Source organism: Pleurodeles waltl, chromosome 10 (genome assembly GCF_031143425.1).
Source record: "Pleurodeles waltl isolate 20211129_DDA chromosome 10, aPleWal1.hap1.20221129, whole genome shotgun sequence".
NCBI classification, from domain to species: domain Eukaryota; kingdom Metazoa; phylum Chordata; class Amphibia; order Caudata; family Salamandridae; genus Pleurodeles; species Pleurodeles waltl.
The window spans coordinates 326,443,781-326,469,333 of NC_090449.1; the positions used below are offsets into that span (position 1 = coordinate 326,443,781).

General features: G+C 48.6%; 16 non-coding genes across 16 annotated transcripts; all 16 read right to left on the reverse strand.

Annotated features, from left to right (window-relative positions):
• Nucleotides 1-882: 882 nt before the first annotated feature.
• Nucleotides 883-955, reverse strand: TRNAV-CAC (transfer RNA valine (anticodon CAC)). The gene has a single exon. It is a non-coding gene; the product is annotated as a tRNA-Val (tRNA).
• A 388-nt stretch (nt 956-1,343) lies between these two features.
• On the reverse strand, nt 1,344-1,415 carry TRNAP-AGG (transfer RNA proline (anticodon AGG)). The gene has a single exon. It is a non-coding gene; the product is annotated as a tRNA-Pro (tRNA).
• A 3,030-nt stretch (nt 1,416-4,445) lies between these two features.
• Nucleotides 4,446-4,518, reverse strand: TRNAV-CAC (transfer RNA valine (anticodon CAC)). Its single transcript has one exon. It is a non-coding gene; the product is annotated as a tRNA-Val (tRNA).
• Nucleotides 4,519-4,906: 388 nt separating this feature from the next.
• TRNAP-AGG (transfer RNA proline (anticodon AGG)) lies at nt 4,907-4,978 on the reverse strand. Its single transcript has one exon. It is a non-coding gene; the product is annotated as a tRNA-Pro (tRNA).
• Nucleotides 4,979-7,599: 2,621 nt separating this feature from the next.
• Nucleotides 7,600-7,711, reverse strand: TRNAL-CAA (transfer RNA leucine (anticodon CAA)). Its single transcript has 2 exons — nt 7,674-7,711; nt 7,600-7,645 (listed from the first exon to the last, which is right to left on the reverse strand). It is a non-coding gene; the product is annotated as a tRNA-Leu (tRNA).
• Nucleotides 7,712-8,479: 768 nt separating this feature from the next.
• TRNAP-AGG (transfer RNA proline (anticodon AGG)) lies at nt 8,480-8,551 on the reverse strand. Its single transcript has one exon. It is a non-coding gene; the product is annotated as a tRNA-Pro (tRNA).
• A 2,592-nt stretch (nt 8,552-11,143) lies between these two features.
• Nucleotides 11,144-11,255, reverse strand: TRNAL-CAA (transfer RNA leucine (anticodon CAA)). The gene is made up of 2 exons: nt 11,218-11,255; nt 11,144-11,189 (listed from the first exon to the last, which is right to left on the reverse strand). It is a non-coding gene; the product is annotated as a tRNA-Leu (tRNA).
• Nucleotides 11,256-11,562: 307 nt separating this feature from the next.
• TRNAV-CAC (transfer RNA valine (anticodon CAC)) lies at nt 11,563-11,635 on the reverse strand. Its single transcript has one exon. It is a non-coding gene; the product is annotated as a tRNA-Val (tRNA).
• Nucleotides 11,636-12,023: 388 nt separating this feature from the next.
• TRNAP-AGG (transfer RNA proline (anticodon AGG)) lies at nt 12,024-12,095 on the reverse strand. Its single transcript has one exon. It is a non-coding gene; the product is annotated as a tRNA-Pro (tRNA).
• Nucleotides 12,096-14,686: 2,591 nt separating this feature from the next.
• On the reverse strand, nt 14,687-14,799 carry TRNAL-CAA (transfer RNA leucine (anticodon CAA)). Its single transcript has 2 exons — nt 14,762-14,799; nt 14,687-14,732 (listed from the first exon to the last, which is right to left on the reverse strand). It is a non-coding gene; the product is annotated as a tRNA-Leu (tRNA).
• A 307-nt stretch (nt 14,800-15,106) lies between these two features.
• TRNAV-CAC (transfer RNA valine (anticodon CAC)) lies at nt 15,107-15,179 on the reverse strand. The gene has a single exon. It is a non-coding gene; the product is annotated as a tRNA-Val (tRNA).
• A 3,471-nt stretch (nt 15,180-18,650) lies between these two features.
• On the reverse strand, nt 18,651-18,723 carry TRNAV-CAC (transfer RNA valine (anticodon CAC)). Its single transcript has one exon. It is a non-coding gene; the product is annotated as a tRNA-Val (tRNA).
• Nucleotides 18,724-21,796: 3,073 nt separating this feature from the next.
• Nucleotides 21,797-21,908, reverse strand: TRNAL-CAA (transfer RNA leucine (anticodon CAA)). The gene is made up of 2 exons: nt 21,871-21,908; nt 21,797-21,842 (listed from the first exon to the last, which is right to left on the reverse strand). It is a non-coding gene; the product is annotated as a tRNA-Leu (tRNA).
• A 307-nt stretch (nt 21,909-22,215) lies between these two features.
• Nucleotides 22,216-22,288, reverse strand: TRNAV-CAC (transfer RNA valine (anticodon CAC)). The gene has a single exon. It is a non-coding gene; the product is annotated as a tRNA-Val (tRNA).
• Nucleotides 22,289-22,676: 388 nt separating this feature from the next.
• Nucleotides 22,677-22,748, reverse strand: TRNAP-AGG (transfer RNA proline (anticodon AGG)). The gene has a single exon. It is a non-coding gene; the product is annotated as a tRNA-Pro (tRNA).
• Nucleotides 22,749-25,327: 2,579 nt separating this feature from the next.
• Nucleotides 25,328-25,439, reverse strand: TRNAL-CAA (transfer RNA leucine (anticodon CAA)). Its single transcript has 2 exons — nt 25,402-25,439; nt 25,328-25,373 (listed from the first exon to the last, which is right to left on the reverse strand). It is a non-coding gene; the product is annotated as a tRNA-Leu (tRNA).
• Nucleotides 25,440-25,553: the final 114 nt, after the last annotated feature.

Below are 25,553 nucleotides of genomic sequence, written 5' to 3' on the forward strand. Positions count from 1 at the left end.
TCATTTCAGAATTGTGTGCTAGTCGCAAGACAGTGTTCAGGGGTTCATGGGTACTGCCTACTCCCAGCTGCCTCTCTGTCTTCTTCATGTAAATTGCAAGTCACGAGGAGGCACCATTGCCAATATGCTCCGCCCACCTAACCAAGAAACCTAGTTTGAGCTTGTCTGCCTGTGTTGTTGCAGGGGCAGTGTCTTCTTTGCCCAAAAGGTGGCAGGAGAGCCTCACTTCAAACGATAGAATCAACTGCTTAAGTAGAAACCAGCATGGCAGTTACTGTCTAAAAGTGCAGCTCTAACAGAAGGTGTGCCTGAGACGCCCCTTACAGTAATACACAGAATTTTGATTGAGGGCCCAGCCGATGGGTTGGTGGATTTCTCCTCACATGCCACAGCAGCTTCCAAAGATAGTGGTGTGAGGAGCTGGCTCTGCAAGCAGAGCAAGATTTAAGGGAAGAAAATACACCTGTCAGAAGTGAGATTTGAACCCATGCCTCCATGAAGAGACCAGAAGGCTCAGCTTCACTGAAGATCAAGCTCTCTTGAGTCTGGCGCCTTAGACCACTCGGCCATCCTGACAGCCAAAACAGTGTGCAGGTCGGACTCTTCAGTCTGCACTTGTTGATTTTGCCGCTTGCAATGTTCCTATCAAAGTCACAGCTTTAAAGGCCCCACAATATAAAATGGCCAAGAAAAAAAAAAAAAACAGAACAAGAAACAATGCACATGCACGACCACCGAGGGATGCAGATAACTTTTTAGCGTCCTGCAATAGTAAAGCACGTTTTACACAGGTCACAAGTTTTTAAAGGTCATTTCTGTCTAAGTGTGCATTGAGAGAGACTGAGGTTTTAGGGAGCAAACACAAAAGCTGCTGCTGCCAAGTGTTTCTGCCCGGTCTCGAACCGGGGACCTTTCGCGTGTGAGGCGAACGTGATAACCACTACACTACAGAAACAAGCTTGCTGGTTTGACTGAAGGAGCACAGTTCCCCTCATATGTTTGCACGATTTCCTCTATACTTTATCAGCAGTTGCTCGGAATGCGAGGGGTAAGTGTGAAAATTGCAGCGGTGTCAGCCAGCATGCATACACTCAGACGTCCTGAAAAATCCCACAGCTGCGGGCAGAGACAGACAAATATCTGATGCCTAAATGCCAGGAAGGAGAGCCTGTGAAATCATCACACAGGGCGCACTGAGAGCAAGCAGGAAGGAAGCCAAGGCATTGTAATCCATTTTTCGCCTGAGGCAAAAAATATGTTTTGCGCAACAATGCTTCGAGTGGAATGAGAAATGTTGAGGGGTTGTGTATTTTGAGCAGGATTTGATTGTTTTCCGCTAAAATGGGCTCGTCCGGGATTTGAACCTGGGACCTCTCGCACCCTAAGCGAGAATCATACCCCTAGACCAACGAGCCTGGGCACAGAAATGCAACGGCTCCGACCCTGCTCGGAGGGTTGGTGACAGAGAGTGGGAGACTACATCCCAAAGCAAGAAACTGCACATGGTGCTCTCTTCTGCAGTACGACTAGAGTCATTTGCATGGTCTTCATCGAACATGACATAAAAAGCCTCTATCCTTTAGACATTTTGGCCCAGATTTACAAGAAAATGACTAAGCGCGACGCTGTGCCAAATTTGCAAGCCCCACGCGCCGTCATTTTCAAAATGCAGGGAAGCGCCGTATTTAGTAGAATACAGCGCACCCCTGTGCTTCCCCCTGCGCCAGCTCTAAATTAGCTGCTGAGCGCCAACGCAGCCGTTCTTGCACCATGGTACAAGGATGACTGCGTTGAGGGGGAAATTGTTTTTGTGCAGGAAGGGACACCTTCCTGCCCAAAAAAAAAATCTTCAATGGTGATTTGCTCTTACTTCTATGTGTGCTGCAGAATGCATCACACATAGAAAGAGCAAAAACAAGGAGAAATGAAAACATTTCTCCTCAGTGCGCCACTCTAACGACACCCCTGGGATGGCGTTGGATTTTGGTGCTGACGCAGATTTACGCCAACTCCTAAATCTGGAGCAGCATCAAAATGCTATGGTGTTGCTGTGGCACACTCCCAACAACACCCATTGCACGCCCCTTCCAGGGAACGCGCTGCGTGCTAAGGGGCCGTATTTACAAGGTGGTGTTAAGCCACAAAAAGTGGCTGAACGCCATCTTGTAAATACCGCGCAGTGCATAGTGCCACCGGGGCGTCACTAAAAGTGATGCTCCGGTGGCGATAGGGCCTTGTAAGTCTGGCACTTTATTTGCTCAAGGTGTGTGTTCTTGGTGAGGGCAGGAAAGCTATTTTCGCTCTCGTACCTTCCTTCCTTGGCTGGCTTGAATGCTGTAGGCTCAGGCTTCATTGCAAAGGTCAAACAGTGAGCAACTGACTGCCGTAAGCTGGCGCAACTCCGCTTGGTGAGCTGTGACAGATGCCCCAGGAGCGTAGTACCTCACGATGGTGAGGGATAGACACAGTCTCTTTTATCTCAGCTTGCCTGTCAGGTGAGGCAGGAAATGCAAATACTGTGAAAAAGCCCAGCGACTCGAACCAGGGACCTTTCGCATGTGAGGTGCGCATGATAACCACTACACTAGACAAACAGACACACTTGCCGGCTTGCTTCATGTGGCTATGCATTGTACTGGAACCACCACACTATGGAAACAGACACACCTGCTTGCTTTATGTGGCTATGCATTGGACTGGGATGCAAGGATGAGGGCCAATGTTCATGACGCTCAAAGCTGAGCCTTCCGGAACACGATCTCTTCCCTTGGAAGAAAGGAACTGGGATCACTTTCATTCCAAGAGGTGATTTCAGAACTGGACCCGAAATTACCATGGAGAAGCACTGTGCATTTAATGTTTCTACGAGCACTGCTGCTCCAGCACAGAAAAGCAGTTGCAAAGAAATCTCGCATACCTTCATGATGCTGAACCGTCTCGACGCCAGTATAAAGCATGTATTGCATTGCAACATGACATCTTACAAGAGTGAAAAGCATAAATACTCCTGTTTAAAACACAGACTGAACCTATAAAGGTAGGGGTTTGTCTGGGATTTGAACCGATGTCCTCTCACACCCGAAGCGAGAATCATACCCCTATACCAACTAGACTGCCGCTGCATAGTCATTTCAAACATCTTCTGAAGCGTCTTTCCGAAAAGCAGGGCCATTTGGAGGCTCTCTCTCTCTAAGCGTGCCATAGCAATTGATGTTTTCTGTCAAGGATTTTTTGTTTGTCTCTAGCAAGGCAAGAGGTAGTCAAAATGCCCTGTGCCAGTGAGCTGAACTAGGGCACTGATGTGAAAAGCAGACCCTTTCTGGTAGTTGTAACCCGCTGCAAGTCATGGACCCTTGCACCTTAGACTTCCCAACCAGAAGCACTGAAGGGCCTGCTAGCTCTTGAGCCAGAGGAGCATGCCTCTTGGATTCAAGCACACTTGCTCAATCAGCGCTCGATCAATATTAGTGGCTCATAGGCCTGAAACACTCACCTGGGAGACGCAGGGTGGCTGATTTCCCGGAATGGCCCTTGATGGGGAAATCACCTCCTTTCCCCCGCCTCATTTCAGAATTGTGTGCTAGTCGCAAGACAGTGTTCAGGGGTTCATGGGTACTGCCTACTCCCAGCTGCCTCTCGGTCTTCTTCATGTAAATTGCAAGTCACGAGGAGGCACCATTGCCAATATGCTCCGCCCACCTAACCAAGAAACCTAGTTTGAGCTTGTCTGCCTGTGTTGTTGCAGGGGCAGTGTCTTCTTTGCCCAAAAGGTGGCAGGAGAGCCTCACTTCAAACGATAGAATCAACTGCTTAAGTAGAAACCAGCATGGTAGTTACTGTCTAAAAGTGCAGCTCTAACAGAAGGTGTGCCTGAGACGCCCCTTCCAGTAATACACAGAATTTTGATTGAGGGCCCAGCCGATGGGTTGGTGGATTTCTCCTCACATGCCACAGCAGCTTCCAAAGATAGTGGTGTGAGGAGCTGGCTCTGCAAGCAGAGCAAGATTTAAGGGAAGAAAATACACCTGTCAGAAGTGGGATTTGAACCCACGCCTCCATGAAGAGACCAGAAGGCTCAGCTTCACTGAAGATCAAGCTCTCTTGAGTCTGGCACCTTAGACCACTCGGCCATCCTGACAGCCAAAACAGTGTGCAGGTCGGACTCTTCAGTCTGCACTTGTTGATTTTGCCGCTTGCAATGTTCCTATCAAAGTCACAGCTTTAAAGGCCCCACAATATAAAATGGCCAAGAAAAAAAAAAAAAAACAGAACAAGAAACAATGCACATGCACGACCACCGAGGGATGCAGATAACTTTTTAGCGTCCTGCAATAGTAAAGCACGTTTTACACAGGTCACAAGTTTTTAAAGGTCATTTCTGTCTAAGTGTGCATTGAGAGAGACTGAGGTTTTAGGGAGCAAACACAAAAGCTGCTGCTGCCAAGTGTTTCTGCCCGGTCTCGAACCGGGGACCTTTCGCGTGTGAGGCGAACGTGATAACCACTACACTACAGAAACAAGCTTGCTGGTTTGACTGAAGGAGCACAGTTCCCCTCATATGTTTGCACGATTTCCTCTATACTTTATCAGCAGTTGCTCGGAATGCGAGGGGTAAGTGTGAAAATTGCAGCGGTGTCAGCCAGCATGCATACACTCAGACGTCCTGAAAAATCCCACAGCTGCGGGCAGAGACAGACAAATATCTGATGCCTAAATGCCAGGAAGGAGAGCCTGTGAAATCATCACACAGGGCGCACTGAGAGCACGCAGGAAGGAAGCCAAGGCATTGTAATCGATTTTTCGCCTGAGGCAAAAAATATGTTTTGCGCAACAATGCTTCGAGTGGAATGAGAAATGTTGAGGGGTTGTGTATTTTGAGCAGGATTTGATTGTTTTCCGCTAAAATGGGCTCGTCCGGGATTTGAACCTGGGACCTCTCGCACCCTAAGCGAGAATCATACCCCTAGACCAACGAGCCTGGGCACAGAAATGCAACGGCTCCGACCCTGCTCGGAGGGTTGGTGACAGAGAGTGGGAGACTACATCCCAAAGCAAGAAACTGCACATGGTGCTCTCTTCTGCAGTACGACTAGAGTCATTTGCATGGTCTTCATCGAACATGACATAAAAAGCCTCTATCCTTTAGACATTTTGGCCCAGATTTACAAGAAAATGACTAAGCGCGACGCTGTGCCAAATTTGCAAGCCCCACGCGCCGTCATTTTCAAAATGCAGGGAAGCGCCGTATTTAGTAGAATACAGCGCACCCCTGTGCTTCCCCCTGTGCCAGCTCTAAATTAGCTGCTGAGCGCCAACGCAGCCGTTCTTGCACCATGGTACAAGGATGACTGCGTTGAGGGGGAAATTGTTTTTGTGCAGGAAGGGACACCTTCCTGCCCAAAAAAAAAATCTTCAATGGTGATTTGCTCTTACTTCTATGTGTGCTGCAGAATGCATCACACATAGAAAGAGCAAAAACAAGGAGAAATGAAAACATTTCTCCTCAGTGCGCCACTCTAACGACACCCCTGGGATGGCGTTGGATTTTGGTGCTGACGCAGATTTACGCCAACTCCTAAATCTGGAGCAGCATCAAAATGCTATGGTGTTGCTGTGGCACACTCCCAACAACACCCATTGCACGCCCCTTCCAGGGAACGCGCTGCGTGCTAAGGGGCCGTATTTACAAGGTGGTGTTAAGCCACAAAAAGTGGCTGAACGCCATCTTGTAAATACCGCGCAGTGCATAGTGCCACCGGGGCGTCACTAAAAGTGATGCTCCGGTGGCGATAGGGCCTTGTAAGTCTGGCACTTTATTTGCTCAAGGTGTGTGTTCTTGGTGAGGGCAGGAAAGCTATTTTCGCTCTCGTACCTTCCTTCCTTGGCTGGCTTGAATGCTGTAGGCTCAGGCTTCATTGCAAAGGTCAAACAGTGAGCAACTGACTGCCGTAAGCTGGCGCAACTCCTCTTGGTGAGCTGTGACAGATGCCCCAGGAGCGTAGTACCTCACGATGGTGAGGGATAGACACAGTCTCTTTTATCTCAGCTTGCCTGTCAGGTGAGGCAGGAAATGCAAATACTGTGAAAAAGCCCAGCGACTCGAACCAGGGACCTTTCGCATGTGAGGTGCGCATGATAACCACTACACTAGACAAACAGACACACTTGCCGGCTTGCTTCATGTGGCTATGCATTGTACTGGAACCACCACACTATGGAAACAGACACACCTGCTTGCTTTATGTGGCTATGCATTGGACTGGGATGCAAGGATGAGGGCCAATGTTCATGACGCTCAAAGCTGAGCCTTCCGGAACACGATCTCTTCCCTTGGAAGAAAGGAACTGGGATCACTTTCATTCCAAGAGGTGATTTCAGAACTGGACCCGAAATTACCATGGAGAAGCACTTTGCATTTAATGTTCCTACGAGCACTGCTGCTCCAGCACAGAAAAGCAGTTGCAAAGAAATCTCGCATACCTTCATGATGCTGAACCGTCTCGACGCCAGTATAAAGCATGTATTGCATTGCAACATGACATCTTACAAGAGTGAAAAGCAGAAATACTCCTGTTTAAAACACAGACTGAACCTATAAAGGTAGGGGTTTGTCTGGGATTTGAACCGAGGTCCTCTCACACCCGAAGCGAGAATCATACCCCTATACCAACTAGACTGCCGCTGCGTAGTCATTTGAAACATCTTCTGAAGCGTCTTTCCGAAAAGCAGGGCCATTTGGAGGCTCTCTCTCTCTAAGCGTGCCATAGCAATTGATGTTTTCTGTCAAGGATTTTTTGTTTGTCTCTAGTAAGGCAAGAGGTAGTCAAAATGCCCTGTGCCAGTGAGCTGAACTAGGGCATGGATGTGAAAAGCAGACCCTTTCTGGTAGTTGTAACCCGCTGCAAGTCATGGACCCTTGCACCTTAGACTTCCCAACCAGAAGCACTGATGGGCCTGCTAGCTCTTGAGCCAGAGGAGCATGCCTCTTGGATTCAAGCACACTTGCTCGATCAGCGCTCGATCAGGCGAGATTTATATTAGTGGCTCATAGGCTTGAAACACTCACCTGGGAGACGCAGGGTGGCTGATTTCCCGGAATGGCCCTTGATGGGGAAATCACCTCCTTTCCCCCGCCTCATTTCAGAATTGTGTGCTAGTCGCAAGACAGTGTTCAGGGGTTCATGGGTACTGCCTACTCCCAGCTGCCTCTCTGTCTTCTTCATGTAAATTGCAAGTCACGAGGAGGCACCATTGCCAATATGCTCCGCCCACCTAACCAAGAAACCTAGTTTGAGCTTGTCTGCCTGTGTTGTTGCAGGGGCAGTGTCTTCTTTGCCCAAAAGGTGGCAGGAGAGCCTCACTTCAAACAATAGAATCAACTGCTTAAGTAGAAACCAGCATGGTAGTTACTGTCATAAAGTGCAGCTCTAACAGAAGGTGTGCCTGAGACGCCCCTTCCAGTAATACACAGAATTTTGATTGAGGGCCCAGCCGATGGGTTGGTGGATTTCTCCTCACATGCCACAGCAGCTTCCAAAGATAGTGGTGTGAGGAGCTGGCTCTGCAAGCAGAGCAAGATTTAAGGGAAGAAAATACACCTGTCAGAAGTGGGATTTGAACCCACGCCTCCATGAAGAGACCAGAAGGCTCAGCTTCACTGAAGATCAAGCTCTCTTGAGTCTGGCGCCTTAGACCACTCGGCCATCCTGACAGCCAAAACAGTGGGCAGGTCGGACTCTTCAGTCTGCACTTGTTGATTTTGCCGCTTGCAATGTTCCTATCAAAGTCACAGCTTTAAAGGCCCCACAATATAACATGGCCAAGAAAAAAAAAAAAAAACAGAACAAGAAACAATGCACATGCACGACCACTGAGGGATGCAGATAACTTTTTAGCGTCCTGCAATAGTAAAGCACGTTTTACACAGGTCACAAGTTTTTAAAGGTCATTTCTGTCTAAGTGTGCATTGAGAGAGACTGAGGTTTTAGGGAGCAAACACAAAAGCTGCTGCTGCGAAGTGTTTCTGCCTGGTCTCGAACAGGGGACCTTTCGCGTGTGAAGCAAACGTGATAACCACTACACTACAGAAACAAGCTTGCTGGTTTGACTGAAGGAGCACAGTTCCCCTCATATGTTTGCACGATTTCCTCTATACTTTATCAGCAGTTGCTCGGAATGCGAGGGGTAAGTGTGAAAATTGCAGCGGTGTCAGCCAGCATGCATACACTCAGACGTCCTGAAAAATCCCACAGCTGCGGGCAGAGACAGACAAATATCTGATGCCTAAATGCCAGGAAGGAGAGCCTGTGAAATCATCACACAGGGCGCACTGAGAGCAAGCAGGAAGGAAGCCAAGGCATTGTAATCCATTTTTCGCCTGAGGCAAAAAATATGTTTTGCGCAACAATGCTTCGAGTGGAATGAGAAATGTTGAGGGGTTGTGTATTTTGAGCAGGATTTGATTGTTTTCCGCAAAAATGGGCTCGTCCGGGATTTGAACCTGGGACCTCTCGCACCCTAAGCGAGAATCATACCCCTAGACCAACGAGCCTGGGCACGGAAATGCAACGGCTCCGACCCTGCTCGGAGGGTTGGTGACAGAGAGTGGGAGACTACATCCCAAAGCAAGAAACTGCACATGGTGCTCTCTTCTGCAGTACGACTAGAGTCATTTGCATGGTCTTCATCGAACATGACATAAAAAGCCTCTATCCTTTAGACATTTTGGCCCAGATTTACAAGAAAATTACTAAGCGCGACGCTGTGCCAAATTTGCAAGCCCCACGCGCCGTCATTTTCAAAATGCAGGGAAGCGCTGTATTTAGTAGAATACAGCGCACCCCTGTGCTTCCCCCTGCGCCAGCTCTAAATTAGCTGCTGAGCGCCAACGGAGCTGTTCTTGCACCATGGTACAAGGAATACTGCGTTGAGGGGGAAATTGTTTTTGTGCAGGAAGGGACACCTTCCTGCCCAAAAAAAAAATCTTCAATGGTGATTTGCTCTTACTTCTATGTGTGCTGCAGAATGCATCACACATAGAAAGAGCAAAAACAAGGAGAAATGAAAACATTTCTCCTCAGTGTGCCACTCTAACGACACCCCTGGGATGGCGTTGGATTTTGGTGCTGACGCAGATTTACGCCAACTCCTAAATCTGGAGCAGCATCAAAATGCTATGGTGTTGCTGTGGCACACTCCCAACAACACCCATTGCACGCCCCTTCCAGGGAACGCGCTGCGTGCTAAGGGGCCGTATTTACAAGGTGGTGTTAAGCCACAAAAAGTGGCTGAACGCCATCTTGTAAATACCGCGCAGTGCATAGTGCCACCGGGGCGTCACTAAAAGTGATGCTCCGGTGGCGATAGGACCTTGTAAGTCTGGCACTTTATTTGCTCAAGGTGTGTGTTCTTGGTGAGGGCAGGAAAGCTATTTTCGCTCTCGTACCTTCCTTCCTTGGCTGGCTTGAATGCTGTAGGCTCAGGCTTCATTGCAAAGGTCAAACAGTGAGCAACTGACTGCCGTAAGCTGGCGCAACTCCTCTTGGTGAGCTGTGACAGATGCCCCAGGAGCGTAGTACCTCACGATGGTGAGGGATAGACACAGTCTCTTTTATCTCAGCTTGCCTGTCAGGTGAGGCAGGAAATGCAAATACTGTGAAAAAGCCCAGCGACTAGAACCATGGACCTTTCGCATGTGAGGTGCGCATGATAACCACTACACTAGACAAACAGACACACTTGCCGGCTTGCTTCATGTGGCTATGCATTGTACTGGAACCACCACACTATGGAAACAGACACACCTGCTTGCTTTATGTGGCTATGCATTGGACTGGGATGCAAGGATGAGGGCCAATGTTCATGACGCTCAAAGCTGAGCCTTCCGGAACACGATCTCTTCCCTTGGAAGAAAGGAACTGGGATCACTTTCATTCCAAGAGGTGATTTCAGAACTGGACCCGAAATTACCATGGAGAAGCACTGTGCATTTAATGTTCCTACGAGCACTGCTGCTCCAGCACAGAAAAGCAGTTGCAAAGAAATCTCGCATACCTTCATGATGCTGAACCGTCTCGACGCCAGTATAAAGCATGTATTGCATTGCAACATGACATCTTACAAGAGTGAAAAGCAGAAATACTCCTGTTTAAAACACAGACTGAACCTATAAAGGTAGGGGTTTGTCTGGGTTTTGAACCGAGGTCCTCTCACACCCGAAGCGAGAATCATACCCCTATACCAACTAGACTGCCGCTGCGTAGTCATTTGAAACATCTTCTGAAGCGTCTTTCCGAAAAGCAGGGCCATTTGGAGGCTCTCTCTCTCTAAGCGTGCCATAGCAATTGATGTTTTCTGTCAAGGATTTTTTGTTTGTCTCTAGCAAGGCAAGAGGTAGTCAAAATGCCCTGTGCCAGTGAGCTGAACTAGGGCACTGATGTGAAAAGCAGACCCTTTCTGGTAGTTGTAACCCGCTGCAAGTCATGGACCCTTGCACCTTAGACTTCCCAACCAGAAGCACTGAAGGGCCTGCTAGCTCTTGAGCCAGAGGAGCATGCCTCTTGGATTCAAGCACACTTGCTCAATCAGCGCTCGATCAGGCGAGATTTATATTAGTGGCTCATAGGCCTGAAACACTCACCTGGGAGACGCAGGGTGGCTGATTTCCCGGAATGGCCCTTGATGGGGAAATCACCTCCTTTCCCCCGCCTCATTTCAGAATTGTGTGCTAGTCGCAAGACAGTGTTCAGGGGTTCATGGGTACTGCCTACTCCCAGCTGCCTCTCTGTCTTCTTCATGTAAATTGCAAGTCACGAGGAGGCACCATTGCCAATATGCTCCGCCCACCTAACCAAGAAACCTAGTTTGAGCTTGTCTGCCTGTGTTGTTGCAGGGGCAGTGTCTTCTTTGCCCAAAAGGTGGCAGGAGAGCATCACTTCAAACGATAGAATCAACTGCTTAAGTAGAAACCAGCATGGTAGTTACTGTCATAAAGTGCAGCTCTAACAGAAGGTGTGCCTGAGACGCCCCTTCCAGTAATACACAGAATTTTGATTGAGGGCCCAGCCGATGGGTTGGTGGATTTCTCCTCACATGCCACAGCAGCTTCCAAAGCAGAGCAAGATTTAAGGGAAGAAAATACACCTGTCAGAAGTGGGATTTGAACCCACGCCTCCATGAAGAGACCAGAAGGCTCAGCTTCACTGAAGATCAAGCTCTCTTGAGTCTGGCGCCTTAGACCACTCGGCCATCCTGACAGCCAAAACAGTGGGCAGGTCGGACTCTTCAGTCTGCACTTGTTGATTTTGCCGCTTGCAATGTTCCTATCAAAGTCACAGCTTTAAAGGCCCCACAATATAACATGGCCAAGAAAAAAAAAAAAAAACAGAACAAGAAACAATGCACATGCACGACCACCGAGGGATGCAGATAACTTTTTAGCGTCCTGCAATAGTAAAGCACGTTTTACACAGGTCACAAGTTTTTAAAGGTCATTTCTGTCTAAGTGTGCATTGAGAGAGACTGAGGTTTTAGGGAGCAAACACAAAAGCTGCTGCTGCCAAGTGTTTCTGCCCGGTCTCGAACCGGGGACCTTTCGCGTGTGAGGGGAACGTGATAACCACTACACTACAGAAACAAGCTTGCTGGTTTGACTGAAGGAGCACAGTTCCCCTCATATGTTTGCACGATTTCCTCTATACTTTATCAGCAGTTGCTCGGAATGCGAGGGGTAAGTGTGAAAATTGCAGCGGTGTCAGCCAGCATGCATACACTCAGACGTCCTGAAAAATCCCACAGCTGCGGGCAGAGACAGACAAATATCTGATGCCTAAATGCCAGGAAGGAGAGCCTGTGAAATCATCACACAGGGCGCACTGAGAGCAAGCAGGAAGGAAGCCAAGGCATTGTAATCCATTTTTCGCCTGAGGCAAAAAATATGTTTTGCGCAACAATGCTTCGAGTGGAATGAGAAATGTTGAGGGGTTGTGTATTTTGAGCAGGATTTGATTGTTTTCCGCTAAAATGGGCTCGTCCGGGATTTGAACCTGGGACCTCTCGCACCCTAAGCGAGAATCATACCCCTAGACCAACGAGCCTGGGCACAGAAATGCAACGGCTCCGACCCTGCTCGGAGGGTTGGTGACAGAGAGTGGGAGACTACATCCCAAAGCAAGAAACTGCACATGGTGCTCTCTTCTGCAGTACGACTAGAGTCATTTGCATGGTCTTCATCGAACATGACATAAAAAGCCTCTATCCTTTAGACATTTTGGCCCAGATTTACAAGAAAATGACTAAGCGCGACGCTGTGCCAAATTTGCAAGCCCCACGCGCCGTCATTTTCAAAATGCAGGGAAGCGCCGTATTTAGTAGAATACAGCGCACCCCTGTGCTTCCCCCTGCGCCAGCTCTAAATTAGCTGCTGAGCGCAAACGCAGCCGTTCTTGCACCATGGTACAAGGATGACTGCGTTGAGGGGGAAATTGTTTTTGTGCAGGAAGGGACACCTTCCTGCCCAAAAAAAAAATCTTCAATGGTGATTTGCTCTTACTTCTATGTGTGCTGCAGAATGCATCACACATAGAAAGAGCAAAAACAAGGAGAAATGAAAACATTTCTCCTCAGTGCGCCACTCTAACGACACCCCTGGGATGGCGTTGGATTTTGGTGCTGACGCAGATTTACGCCAACTCCTAAATCTGGAGCAGCATCAAAATGCTATGGTGTTGCTATGGCACACTCCCAACAACACCCATTGCACGCCCCTTCCAGGGAACGCGCTGCGTGCTAAGGGGCCGTATTTACAAGGTGGTGTTAAGCCACAAAAAGTGGCTGAACACCATCTTGTAAATACCGCGCAGTGCATAGTGCCACCGGGCGTCACTAAAAGTGATGCTCCGGTGGCGATAGGACCTTGTAAGTCTGGCACTTTATTTGCTCAAGGTGTGTGTTCTTGGTGAGGGCAGGAAAGCTATTTTTGCTCTCGTACCTTCCTTCCTTGGCTGGCTTGAATGCTGTAGGCTCAGGCTTCATTGCAAAGGTCAAACAGTGAGCAACTGACTGCCGTAAGCTGGCGCAACTCCTCTTGGTGAGCTGTGACAGATGCCCCAGGAGCGTAGTACCTCACGATGGTGAGGGATAGACACAGTCTCTTTTATCTCAGCTTGCCTGTCAGGTGAGGCAGGAAATGCAAATACTGTGAAAAAGCCCAGCGACTCGAACCAGGGACCTTTCGCATGTGAGGTGCGCATGATAACCACTACACTAGACAAACAGACACACTTGCCGGCTTGCTTCATGTGGCTATGCATTGTACTGGAACCACCACACTATGGAAACAGACACACCTGCTTGCTTTATGTGGCTATGCATTGGACTGGGATGCAAGGATGAGGGCCAATGTTCATGACGCTCAAAGCTGAGCCTTCCGGAACACGATCTCTTCCCTTGGAAGAAAGGAACTGGGATCACTTTCATTCCAAGAGGTGATTTCAGAACTGGACCCGAAATTACCATGGAGAAGCACTGTGCATTTAATGTTCCTACGAGCACTGCTGCTCCAGCACAGAAAAGCAGTTGCAAAGAAATCTCGCATACCTTCATGATGCTGAACCGTCTCGACGCCAGTATAAAGCATGTATTGCATTGCAACATGACATCTTACAAGAGTGAAAAGCAGAAATACTCCTGTTTAAAACACAGACTGAACCTATAAAGGTAGGGGTTTGTCTGGGATTTGAACCGAGGTCCTCTCACACCCGAAGCGAGAATCATACCCCTATACAAACTAGACTGCTTCTGCGTAGTCATTTGAAACATCTTCTGAAGCGTCTTTCCGAAAAGCAGGGCCATTTGGAGGCTCTCTCTCTCTAAGCGTGCCATAGCAATTGATGTTTTCTGTCAAGGATTTTTTGTTTGTCTCTAGCAAGGCAAGAGGTAGTCAAAATGCCCTGTGCCAGTGAGCTGAACTAGGGCACTGATGTGAAAAGCAGACCCTTTCTGGTAGTTGTAACCCGCTGCAAGTCATGGACCCTTGCACCTTAGATTTCCCAACCAGAAGCACTGAAGGGCCTGCTAGCTCTTGAGCCAGAGGAGCATGCCTCTTGGATTCAAGCACACTTGCTCGATCAGCGCTCGTTCAGGCGAGATTTATATTAGTGGCTCATAGGCCTCAAACACTCACCTGGGAGACGCAGGGTGGCTGATTTCCCGGAATGGCCCTTGATGGGGAAATCACCTCCTTTCCCCCGCCTCATTTCAGAATTGTGTGCTAGTCGCAAGACAGTGTTCAGGGGTTCATGGGTACTGCCTACTCCCAGCTGCCTCTCTGTCTTCTTCATGTAAATTGCAAGTCACGAGGAGGCACCATTGCCAATATGCTCCGCCCACCTAACCAAGAAACCTAGTTTGAGCTTGTCTGCCTGTGTTGTTGCAGGGGCAGTGTCTTCTTTGCCCAAAAGGTGGCAGGAGAGCCTCACTTCAAACGATAGAATCAACTGCTTAAGTAGAAACCAGCATGGTAGTTACTGTCATAAAGTGCAGCTCTAACAGAAGGTGTGCCTGAGACGCCCCTTCCAGTAATACACAGAATTTTGATTGAGGGCCCAGCCGATGGGTTGGTGGATTTCTCCTCACATGCCACAGCAGTTTCCAAAGCAGAGCAAGATTTAAGGGAAGAAAATACACCTGTCAGAAGTGGGATTTGAACCCACGCCTCCATGAAGAGACCAGAAGGCTCAGCTTCAACTGAAGATCAAGCTCTCTTGAGTCTGGCGCCTTAGACCACTCGGCCATCCTGACAGCCAAAACAGTGTGCAGGTCGGACTCTTCAGTCTGCACTTGTTGATTTTGCCGCTTGCAATGTTCCTATCAAAGTCACAGCTTTAAAGGCCCCACAATATAACATGGCCAAGAAAAAAAAAAAAAAACAGAACAAGAAACAATGCACATGCACGACCACCGAGGGATGCAGATAACTTTTTAGCGTCCTGCAATAGTAAAGCACGTTTTACACAGGTCACAAGTTTTTAAAGGTCATTTCTGTCTAAGTGTGCATTGAGAGAGACTGAGGTTTTAGGGAGCAAACACAAAAGCTGCTGCTGCCAAGTGTTTCTGCCCGGTCTCGAACCGTGGACCTTTCGCGTGTGAGGCAAACGTGATAACCACTACACTACAGAAACAAGCTTGCTGGTTTGACTGAAGGAGCACAGTTCCCCTCATATGTTTGCACGATTTCATCTTTACTTTATCAGCAGTTGCTCGGAATGCGAGGGGTAAGTGTGAAAATTGCAGCGGTGTCAGCCAGCATGCATACACTCAGACGTCCTGAAAAATCCCACAGCATCGGGCAGAGACAGACAAATATCTGATGCCTAAATGCCAGGAAGGAGAGCCTGTGAAATCATCACACAGGGCGCACTGAGAGCAAGCAGGAAGGAAGCCAAGGCATTGTAATCCATTTTTCGCCTGAGGCAAAAAATATGTTTTGCGCAACAATGCTTCGAGTGGAATGAGAAATGTTGAGGGGTTGTGTATTTTGAGCAGGATTTGATTGTTTTCCGCTAAAATGGGCTCGTCCGGGATTTGAACCTGGGACCTCTCGCACCCTAAGCGAGAATCACACCCCTAGACCAACGAGCCTGGGCACAGAAATGCAACGGCTCCGACCCTGCTCGAAGGGTTGGCGACAGAGAGTGGGAGACTACATCCCAAAGCAAGAAACTGCACATGGTGCTCTCTTCTGCAGTACGACTAGAGTCATTTGCATGGTCTTCATCGAACATGACATAAAAAGCCTCTATCCTTTAGACATTTTGGCCCAGATTTACAAGAAAATGACTAAGCGCGACGCTGTGCCAAATTTGCAAGCCCCACGCGCCGTCATTTTCAAAATGCAGGGAAGCGCCGTATTTAGTAGAATACAGCGCACCCCTGTGCTTCCCCCTGCGCCAGCTCTAAATTAGCTGCTGAGCGCCAACGCAGCCGTTCTTGCACCATGGTACAAGGATGACTGCGTTGAGGGGGAAATTGTTTTTGTGCAGGAAGGGACACCTTCCTGCCCAAAAAAAAAATCTTCAATGGTGATTTGCTCTTACTTCTATGTGTGCTGCAGAATGCATCACACATAGAAAGAGCAAAAACAAGGAGAAATGAAAACATTTCTCCTCAGTGCGCCACTCTAACGACACCCCTGGGATGGCGTTGGATTTTGGTGCTGACGCAGATTTACGCCAACTCCTAAATCTGGAGCAGCATCAAAATGCTATGGTGTTGCTGTGGCACACTCCCAACAACACCCATTGCACGCCCCTTCCAGGGAACGCGCTGCGTGCTAAGGGGCCGTATTTACAAGGTGGTGTTAAGCCACAAAAAGTGGCTGAACGCCATCTTGTAAATACCGCGCAGTGCATAGTGCCACCGGGGCGTCACTAAAAGTGATGCTCCGGTGGCGATAGGACCTTGTAAGTCTGGCACTTTATTTGCTCAAGGTGTGTGTTCTTGGTGAGGGCAGGAAAGCTATTTTCGCTCTCGTACCTTCCTTCCTTGGCTGGCTTGAATGCTGTAGGCTCAGGCTTCATTGCAAAGGTCAAACAGTGAGCAACTGACTGCCGTAAGCTGGCGCAACTCCTCTTGGTGAGCTGTGACAGATGCCCCAGGAGCGTAGTACCTCACGATGGTGAGGGATAGACACAGTCTCTTTTATCTCAGCTTGTCTGTCAGGTGAGGCAGGAAATGCAAATACTGTGAAAAAGCCCAGCGACTCGAACCAGGGACCTTTCGCATGTGAGGTGCGCATGATAACCACTACACTACACAAACAGACACACTTGCCGGCTTGCTTCATGTGGCTATGCATTGTACTGGAACCACCACACTATGGAAACAGACACACTTGCTTGCTTTATGTGGCTATGCATTGGACTGGGATGCAAGGATGAGGGCCAATGTTCATGACGCTCAAAGCTGAGCCTTCCGGAACACGATCTCTTCCCTTGGAAGAAAGGAACTGGGATCACTTTCATTCCAAGAGGTGATTTCAGAACTGGACCCGAAATTACCATGGAGAAGCACTGTGCATTTAATGTTCCTACGAGCACTGCTGCTCCAGCACAGAAAAGCAGTTGCAAAGAAATCTCGCATACCTTCATGATGCTGAACCGTCTCGACGCCAGTATAAAGCATGTATTGCATTGCAACATGACATCTTACAAGAGTGAAAAGCAGAAATACTCCTGTTTAAAACACAGACTAAACCTATAAAGGTAGGGGTTTGTCTGGGATTTGAACCGAGGTCCTCTCACACCCGAAGCGAGAATCATACCCCTATACCAACTAGACTGCCGCTGCATAGTCATTTGAAACATCTTCTGAAGCGTCTTTCCGAAAAGCAGGGCCATTTGGAGGCTCTCTCTCTCTAAGCGTGCCATAGCAATTGATGTTTTCTGTCAAGGATTTTTTGTTTGTCTCTAGCAAGGCAAGAGGTAGTCAAAATGCCCTGTGCCAGTGAGCTGAACTAGGGCACTGATGTGAAAAGCAGACCCTTTCTGGTAGTTGTAACCTGCTGCAAGTCATGAACCCTTGCACCTTAGATTTCCCAACCAGAAGCACTGATGGGCCTGCTAGCTCTTGAGCCAGAGGAGCATGCCTCTTGGATTCAAGCACACTTGCTCGATCAGCGCTCAATCAGGCGAGATTTATATTAGTGGCTCATAGGCCTGAAACACTCACCTGGGAGACGCAGGGTGGCTGATTTCCCGGAATGGCCCTTGATGGGGAAATCACCTCCTTTCCCCCGCCTCATTTCAGAATTGTGTGCTAGTCGCAAGACAGTGTTCAGGGGTTCATGGGTACTGCCTACTCCCAGCTGCCTCTCTGTCTTCTTCATGTAAATTGCAAGTCACGAGGAGGCACCATTGCCAATATGCTCCGCCCACCTAACCAAGAAACCTAGTTTGAGCTTGTCTGCCTGTGTTGTTGCAGGGGCAGTGTCTTCTTTGCCCAAAAGGTGGCAGGAGAGCCTCACTTCAAACGATAGAATCAACTGCTTAAGTAGAAACCAGCATGGTAGTTACTGTCATAAAGTGCAGCTCTAACAGAAGGTGTGCCTGAGACGCCCCTTCCAGTAATACACAGAATTTTGATTGAGGGCCCAGCCGATGGGTTGGTGGATTTCTCCTCACATGCCACAGCAGCTTCCAAAGCAGAGCAAGATTTAAGGGAAGAAAATACACCTGTCAGAAGTGGGATTTGAACCCACGCCACCATGAAGAGACCAGAAGGCTCATCTTCACTGAAGATCAAGCTCTCTTGAGTCTGGCGCCTTAGACCACTCGGCCATCCTGACAGCCAAAACAGTGTGCAGGTCGGACTCTTCAGTCTGCACTTGTTGATTTTGCCGCTTGCAATGTTCCTATCAAAGTCACAGCTTTAAAGGCCCCACAATATAACATGGCCAAGAAAAAAAAAAAAAAACAGAACAAGAAACAATGCACATGCACGACCACCGAGGGATGCAGATAACTTTTTAGCGTCCTGCAATAGTAAAGCACGTTTTACACAGGTCACAAGTTTTTAAAGGTCATTTCTGTCTAAGTGTGCATTGAGAGAGACTGAGGTTTTAGGGAGCAAACACAAAAGCTGCTGCTGCCAAGTGTTTCTGCCCGGTCTCGAACTGGGGACCTTTCGCGTGTGAGGCGAACGTGATAACCACTACACTACAGAAACAAGCTTGCTGGTTTGACTGAAGGAGCACAGTTCCCCTCATATGTTTGCACGATTTCCTCTATACTTTATCAGCAGTTGCTCGGAATGCGAGGGGTAAGTGTGAAAATTGCAGCGGTGTCAGCCAGCATGCATACACTCAGACGTCCTGAAAAATCCCACAGCTGCGGGCAGAGACAGACAAATATCTGATGCCTAAATGCCAGGAAGGAGAGCCTGGGAAATCATCACACAGGGCGCACTGAGAGCAAGCAGGAAGGAAGCCAAGGCATTGTAATCCATTTTTCGCCTGAGGCAAAAAATATGTTTTGCGCAACAATGCTTCGAGTGGAATGAGAAATGTTGAGGGGTTGTGTATTTTGAGCAGGATTTGATTGTTTTCCGCTAAAATGGGCTCGTCCGGGATTTGAACCTGGGACCTCTCGCACCCTAAGCGAGAATCATACCCCTAGACCAATGAGCCTGGGCACAGAAATGCAGCGGCTCCGACCCTGCTCGGAGGGTTGGTGACAGAGAGTGGGAGACTACATCCCAAAGCAAGAAACTGCGCATGGTGCTCTCTTCTGCAGTACGACTAGAGTCATTTGCATGGTCTTCATCGAACATGACATAAAAAGCCTCTATCCTTTAGACATTTTGGCCCAGATTTACAAGAAAATGACTAAGCGCGACGCTGTGCCAAATTTGCAAGCCCCACGCGCCGTCATTTTCAAAATGCAGGGAAGCGCCGTATTTAGTAGAATACAGCGCACCCCTGTGCTTCCCCCTGTGCTTCCCCCTGCGCCAGCTCTAAATTAGCTGCTGAGCGCCAACGCAGCCGTTCTTGCACCATGGTACAAGGATGACTGCGTTGAGGGGGAAATTGTTTTTGTGCAGGAAGGGACACCTTCCTGCCCAAAAAAAAAATCTTCAATGGTGATTTGCTCTTACTTCTATGTGTGCTGCAGAATGCATCACACATAGAAAGAGCAAAAACAAGGAGAAATGAAAACATTTCTCCTCAGTGCGCCACTCTAACGACACCCCTGGGATGGCGTTGGATTTTGGTGCTGACGCAGATTTACGCCAACTCCTAAATCTGGAGCAGCATCAAAATGCTATGGTGTTGCTGTGGCACACTCCCAACAACACCCATTGCACGCCCCTTCCAGGGAACGCGCTGCGTGCTAAGGGGCCGTATTTACAAGGTGGTGTTAAGCCACAAAAAGTGGCTGAACGCCATCTTGTAAATACCGCGCAGTGCATAGTGCCACCGGGGCGTCACTAAAAGTGATGCTCCGGTGGCGATAGGACCTTGTAAGTCTGGCACTTTATTTGCTCAAGGTGTGTGTTCTTGGTGAGGGCAGGAAAGCTATTTTCGCTCTCGTACCTTCCTTCCTTGGCTGGCTTGAATGCTGTAGGCTCAGGCTTCATTGCAAAGGTCAAACAGTGAGCAACTGACTGCCGTAAGCTGGCGCAACTCCTCTTGGTGAGCTGTGACAGATGCCCCAGGAGCGTAGTACCTCACGATGGTGAGGGATAGACACAGTCTCTTTTATATCAGCTTGCCTGTCAGGTGAGGCAGGAAATGCAAATACTGTGAAAAAGCCCAGCGACTCGAACCAGGGACCTTTCGCATATGAGGTGCGCATGATAACCACTACACTAGACAAACAGACACACTTGCCGGCTTGCTTGATGTGGCTATGCATTGTACTGGAACCACCACACTATGGAAACAGACACACCTGCTTGCTTTATGTGGCTATGCATTGGACTGGGATGCAAGGATGAGGGCCAATGTTCATGACGCTCAAAGCTGAGCCTTCCGGAACACGATCTCTTCCCTTGGAAGAAAGGAACTGGGATCACTTTCATTCCAAGAGGTGATTTCAGAACTGGACCCGAAATTACCATGGAGAAGCACTGTGCATTTAATGTTCCTACGAGCACTGCTGCTCCAGCACAGAAAAGCAGTTGCAAAGAAATCTCGCATACCTTCATGATGCTGAACCGTGTCGACGCCAGTATAAAGCATGTATTGCATTGCAACATGACATCTTACAAGAGTGAAAAGCAGAAATACTCCTGTTTAAAACACAGACTGAACCTATAAAGGTAGTGGTTTGTCTGGGATTTGAACCGAGGTCCTCTCACACCCAAAGCAAGAATCATACCCCTATACCAACTAGACTGCCGCTGCATAGTCATTTGAAACATCTTCTGAAGTGTCTTTCCGAAAAGCAGGGCCATTTGGAGGCTCTCTCTCTCTAAGCGTGCCATAGCAATTGATGTTTTCTGTCAAGGATTTTTTGTTTGTCTCTAGCAAGGCAAGAGGTAGTCAAAATGCCCTGTGCCAGTGAGCTGAACTAGGGCACTGATGTGAAAAGCAGACCCTTTCTGGTAGTTGTAACCCGCTGCAAGTCAAGGACCCTTGCACCTTAGACTCCCAACCAGAAGCACTGAAGGGCCTGCTAGCTCTTGAGCCAGAGGAGCATGCCTCTTGGATTCAAGCACACTTGCTCGATCAGCGCTCGATCAGGCTTGATCAGGCGAGATTTATATTAGTGGCTCATAGGCCTGAAACACTCACCTGGGAGACGCAGGGTGGCTGATTTCCCGGAATGGCCCTTGATGGGGAAATCACCTCCTTTCCCCCGCCTCATTTCAGAATTGTGTGCTAGTCGCAAGACAGTGTTCAGGGGTTCATCGGTACTGCCTACTCCCAGCTGCCTCTCTGTCTTCTTCATGTAAATTGCAAGTCACGAGGAGGCACCATTGCCAATATGCTCCGCCCACCTAACCAAGAAACCTAGTTTGAGCTTGTCTGCCTGTGTTGTTGCAGGGGCAGTGTCTTCTTTGCCCAAAAGGTGGCAGGAGAGCCTCACTTCAAACGATAGAATCAACTGCTTAAGTAGAAACCAGCATGGTAGTTACTGTCATAAAGTGCAGCTCTAACAGAAGGTGTGCCTGAGACGCCCCTTCCAGTAATACACAGAATTTTGATTGAGGGCCCAGCCGATGGGTTGGTGGATTTCTCCTCACATGCCACAGCAGCTTCCAAAGCAGAGCAAGATTTAAGGGAAGAAAATACACCTGTCAGAAGTGGGATTTGAACCCACGCCTCCATGAAGAGACCAGAAGGTTCAGCTTCACTGAAGATAAAGCTCTCTTGAGTCTGGCGCCTTAGACCACTCGGCCATCCTGACAGCCAAAACAGTGTGCAGGTCGGACTCTTCAGTCTGCACTTGTTGATTTTGCCGCTTGCAATGTTCCTATCAAAGTCACAGCTTTAAAGGCCCCACAATATAACATGGCCAAGAAAAAAAAAAAAAAACAGAACAAGAAACAATGCACATGCACGACCACCAAGGGATGCAGATAACTTTTTAGCGTCCTGCAATAGTAAAGCACGTTTTACACAGGTCACAAGTTTTTAAAGGTCATTTCTGTCTAAGTGTGCATTGAGAGAGACTGAGGTTTTAGGGAGCAAACACAAAAGCTGCTTCTGCCAAGTGTTTCTGCCCGGTCTCGAACCGGGGACCTTCCGCGTGTGAGGCGAACGTGATAACCACTACACTACAGAAACAAGCTTGCTGGTTTGACTGAAGGAGCACAGTTCCCCTCATATATTTGCACGATTTCCTCTATACTTTATCAGCAGTTGCTCGGAATGCGAGGGGTAAGTGTGAAAATTGCAGCGGTGTCAGCCAGCATGCATACACTCAGACGTCCTGAAAAATCCCACAGCTGCGGGCAGAGACAGACAAATATCTGATGCCTAAATGCCAGGAAGGAGAGCCTGTGAAATCATCACACAGGGCGCACTGAGAGCAAGCAGGAAGGAAGCCAAGGCATTGTAATCCATTTTTCGCCTGAGGCAAAAAATATGTTTTGCGCAACAATGCTTCGAGTGGAATGAGAAATGTTGAGGGGTTGTGTATTTTGAGCAGGATTTGATTGTTTTCCGCTAAAATGGGCTCGTCCGGGATTTGAACCTGGGACCTCTCGCACCCTAAGCGAGAATCATACCCCTAGACCAACGAGCCTGGGCACAGAAATGCAATGGCTCCGACCCTGCTCGGAGGGTTGGTGACAGAGAGTGGGAGACTACATCCCAAAGCAAGAAACTGCACATGGTGCTCTCTTCTGCAGTACGACTAGAGTCATTTGCATGGTCTTCATCGAACATGACATAAAAAGCCTCTATCCTTTAGACATTTTGGCCCAGATTTACAAGAAAATGACTAAGCGCGACGCTGTGCCAAATTTGCAAGCCCCACGCGCCGTCATTTTCAAAATGCAGGGAAGCGCCGTATTTAGTAGAATACAGCGCACCCCTGTGCTTCCCCCTGCGCCAGCTCTAAATTAGCTGCTGAGCGCCAACGCAGCCGTTCTTGCACCATGGTACAAGGATAACTGCGTTGAGGGGGAAATTGTTTTTGTGCAGGAAGGGACACCTTCCTGCCCAAAAAAAAAATCTTCAATGGTGATTTGCTCTTACTTCTATGTGTGCTGCAGAATGCATCACACATAGAAAGAGCAAAAACAAGGAGAAATGAAAACATTTCTCCTCAGTGCGCCACTCTAACGACACCCCTGGGATGGCGTTGGATTTTGGTGCTGACGCAGATTTACGCCAACTCCTAAATCTGGAGCAGCATCAAAATGCTATGGTGTTGCTGTGGCACACTCCCAACAACACCCATTGCACGCCCCTTCCAGGGAACGCGCTGCGTGCTAAGGGGCCGTATTTACAAGGTGGTGTTAAGCCACAAAAAGTGGCTGAACGCCATCTTGTAAATACCGCGCAGTGCATAGTGCCACCGGGGCGTCACTAAAAGTGATGCTCCGGTGGCGATAGGACCTTGTAAGTCTGGCACTTTATTTGCTCAAGGTGTGTGTTCTTGGTGAGGGCAGGAAAGCTATTTTCGCTCTCGTACCTTCCTTCCTTGGCTGGCTTGAATGCTGTAGGCTCAGGCTTCATTGCAAAGGTCAAACAGTGAGCAACTGACTGCCGTAAACTGGCGCAACTCCTCTTGGTGAGCTGTGACAGATGCCCCAGGAGCGTAGTACCTCACGATGGTGAGGGATAGACACAGTCTCTTTTATCTCAGCTTGCCTGTCAGGTGAGGCAGGAAATGTAAATACTGTGAAAAAGCCCAGCGACTCGAACCAGGGACCTTTCGCATGTGAGGTGCGCATGATAACCACTACACTAGACAAACAGACACACTTGCCGGCTTGCTTCATGTGGCTATGCATTGTACTGGAACCACCACACTATGGAAACAGACACACCTGCTTGCTTTATGTGGCTATGCATTGGACTGGGATGCAAGGATGAGGGCCAATGTTCATGACGCTCAAAGCTGAGCCTTCCGGAACACGATCTCTTCCCTTGGAAGAAAGGAACTGGGATAACTTTCATTCCAAGAGGTGATTTCAGAACTGGACCCGAAATTACCATGGAGAAGCACTGTGCATTTAATGTTCCTACGAGCACTGCTGCTCCAGCACAGAAAAGCAGTTGCAAAGAAATCTTGCATACCTTCATGATGCTGAACCGTCTCGACGCCAGTATAAAGCATGTATTGCATTGCAACATGACATCTTACAAGAGTGAAAAGCAGAAATACTCCTGTTTAAAACACAGACTGAACCTATAAAGGTAGGGGTTTGTCTGGGATTTGAACCGAGGTCCTCTCACACCCGAAGCGAGAATCATACCCCTATACCAACTAGACTGCCGCTGCATAGTCATTTGAAACATCTTCTGAAGCGTCTTTCCGAAAAGCAGGGCCATTTGGAGGCTCTCTCTCTCTAAGCGTGCCATAGCAATTGATGTTTTCTGTCAAGGATTTTTTGTTTGTCTCTAGCAAGGCAAGAGGTAGTCAAAATGCCCTGTGCCAGTGAGCTGAACTAGGGCACTGATGTGAAAAGCAGACCCTTTCTGGTAGTTGTAACCCGCTGCAAGTCATGGACCCTTGCACCTTAGACTTCCCAACCAGAAGCACTGATGGGCCTGCTAGCTCTTGAGCCAGAGGAGCATGCCTCTTGGATTCAAGCACACTTGCTCGATCAGCGCTCGATCAGGCGAGATTTATATTAGTGGCTCATAGGCCTGAAACACTCACCTGGGAGACGCAGGGTGGCTGATTTCCCGGAATGGCCCTTGATGGGGAAATCACCTCCTTTCCCCCGCCTCATTTCAGAATTGTGTGCTAGTCGCAAGACAGTGTTCAGGGGTTCATGGGTACTGCCTACTCCCAGCTGCCTCTCTGTCTTCTTCATGTAAATTGCAAGTCACGAGGAGGCACCATTGCCAATATGCTCCGCCCACCTAACCAAGAAACCTAGTTTGAGCTTGTCTGCCTGTGTTGTTGCAGGGGCAGTGTCTTCTTTGCCCAAAAGGTGGCAGGAGAGCCTCACTTCAAACGATAGAATCAACTGCTTAAGTAGAAACCAGCATGGTAGTTACTGTCATAAAGTGCAGCTCTAACAGAAGGTGTGCCTGAGACGCCCCTTCCAGTAATACACAGAATTTTGATTGAGGGCCCAGCCGATGGGTTGGTGGATTTCTCCTCACTTCCAAAGCAGAGCAAGATTTAAGGGAAGAAAATACACCTGTCAGAAGTGGGATTTGAACCCACGCCTCCATGAAGAGACCAGAAGGCTCAGCTTCACTGAAGATCAAGCTCTCTTGAGTCTGGCGCCTTAGACCACTCGGCCATCCTGACAGCCAAAACAGTGTGCAGGTCGGACTCTTCAGTCTGCACTTGTTGATTTTGCCGCTTGCAATGTTCCTATCAAAGTCACAGCTTTAAAGGCCCCACAATATAACATGGCCAAGA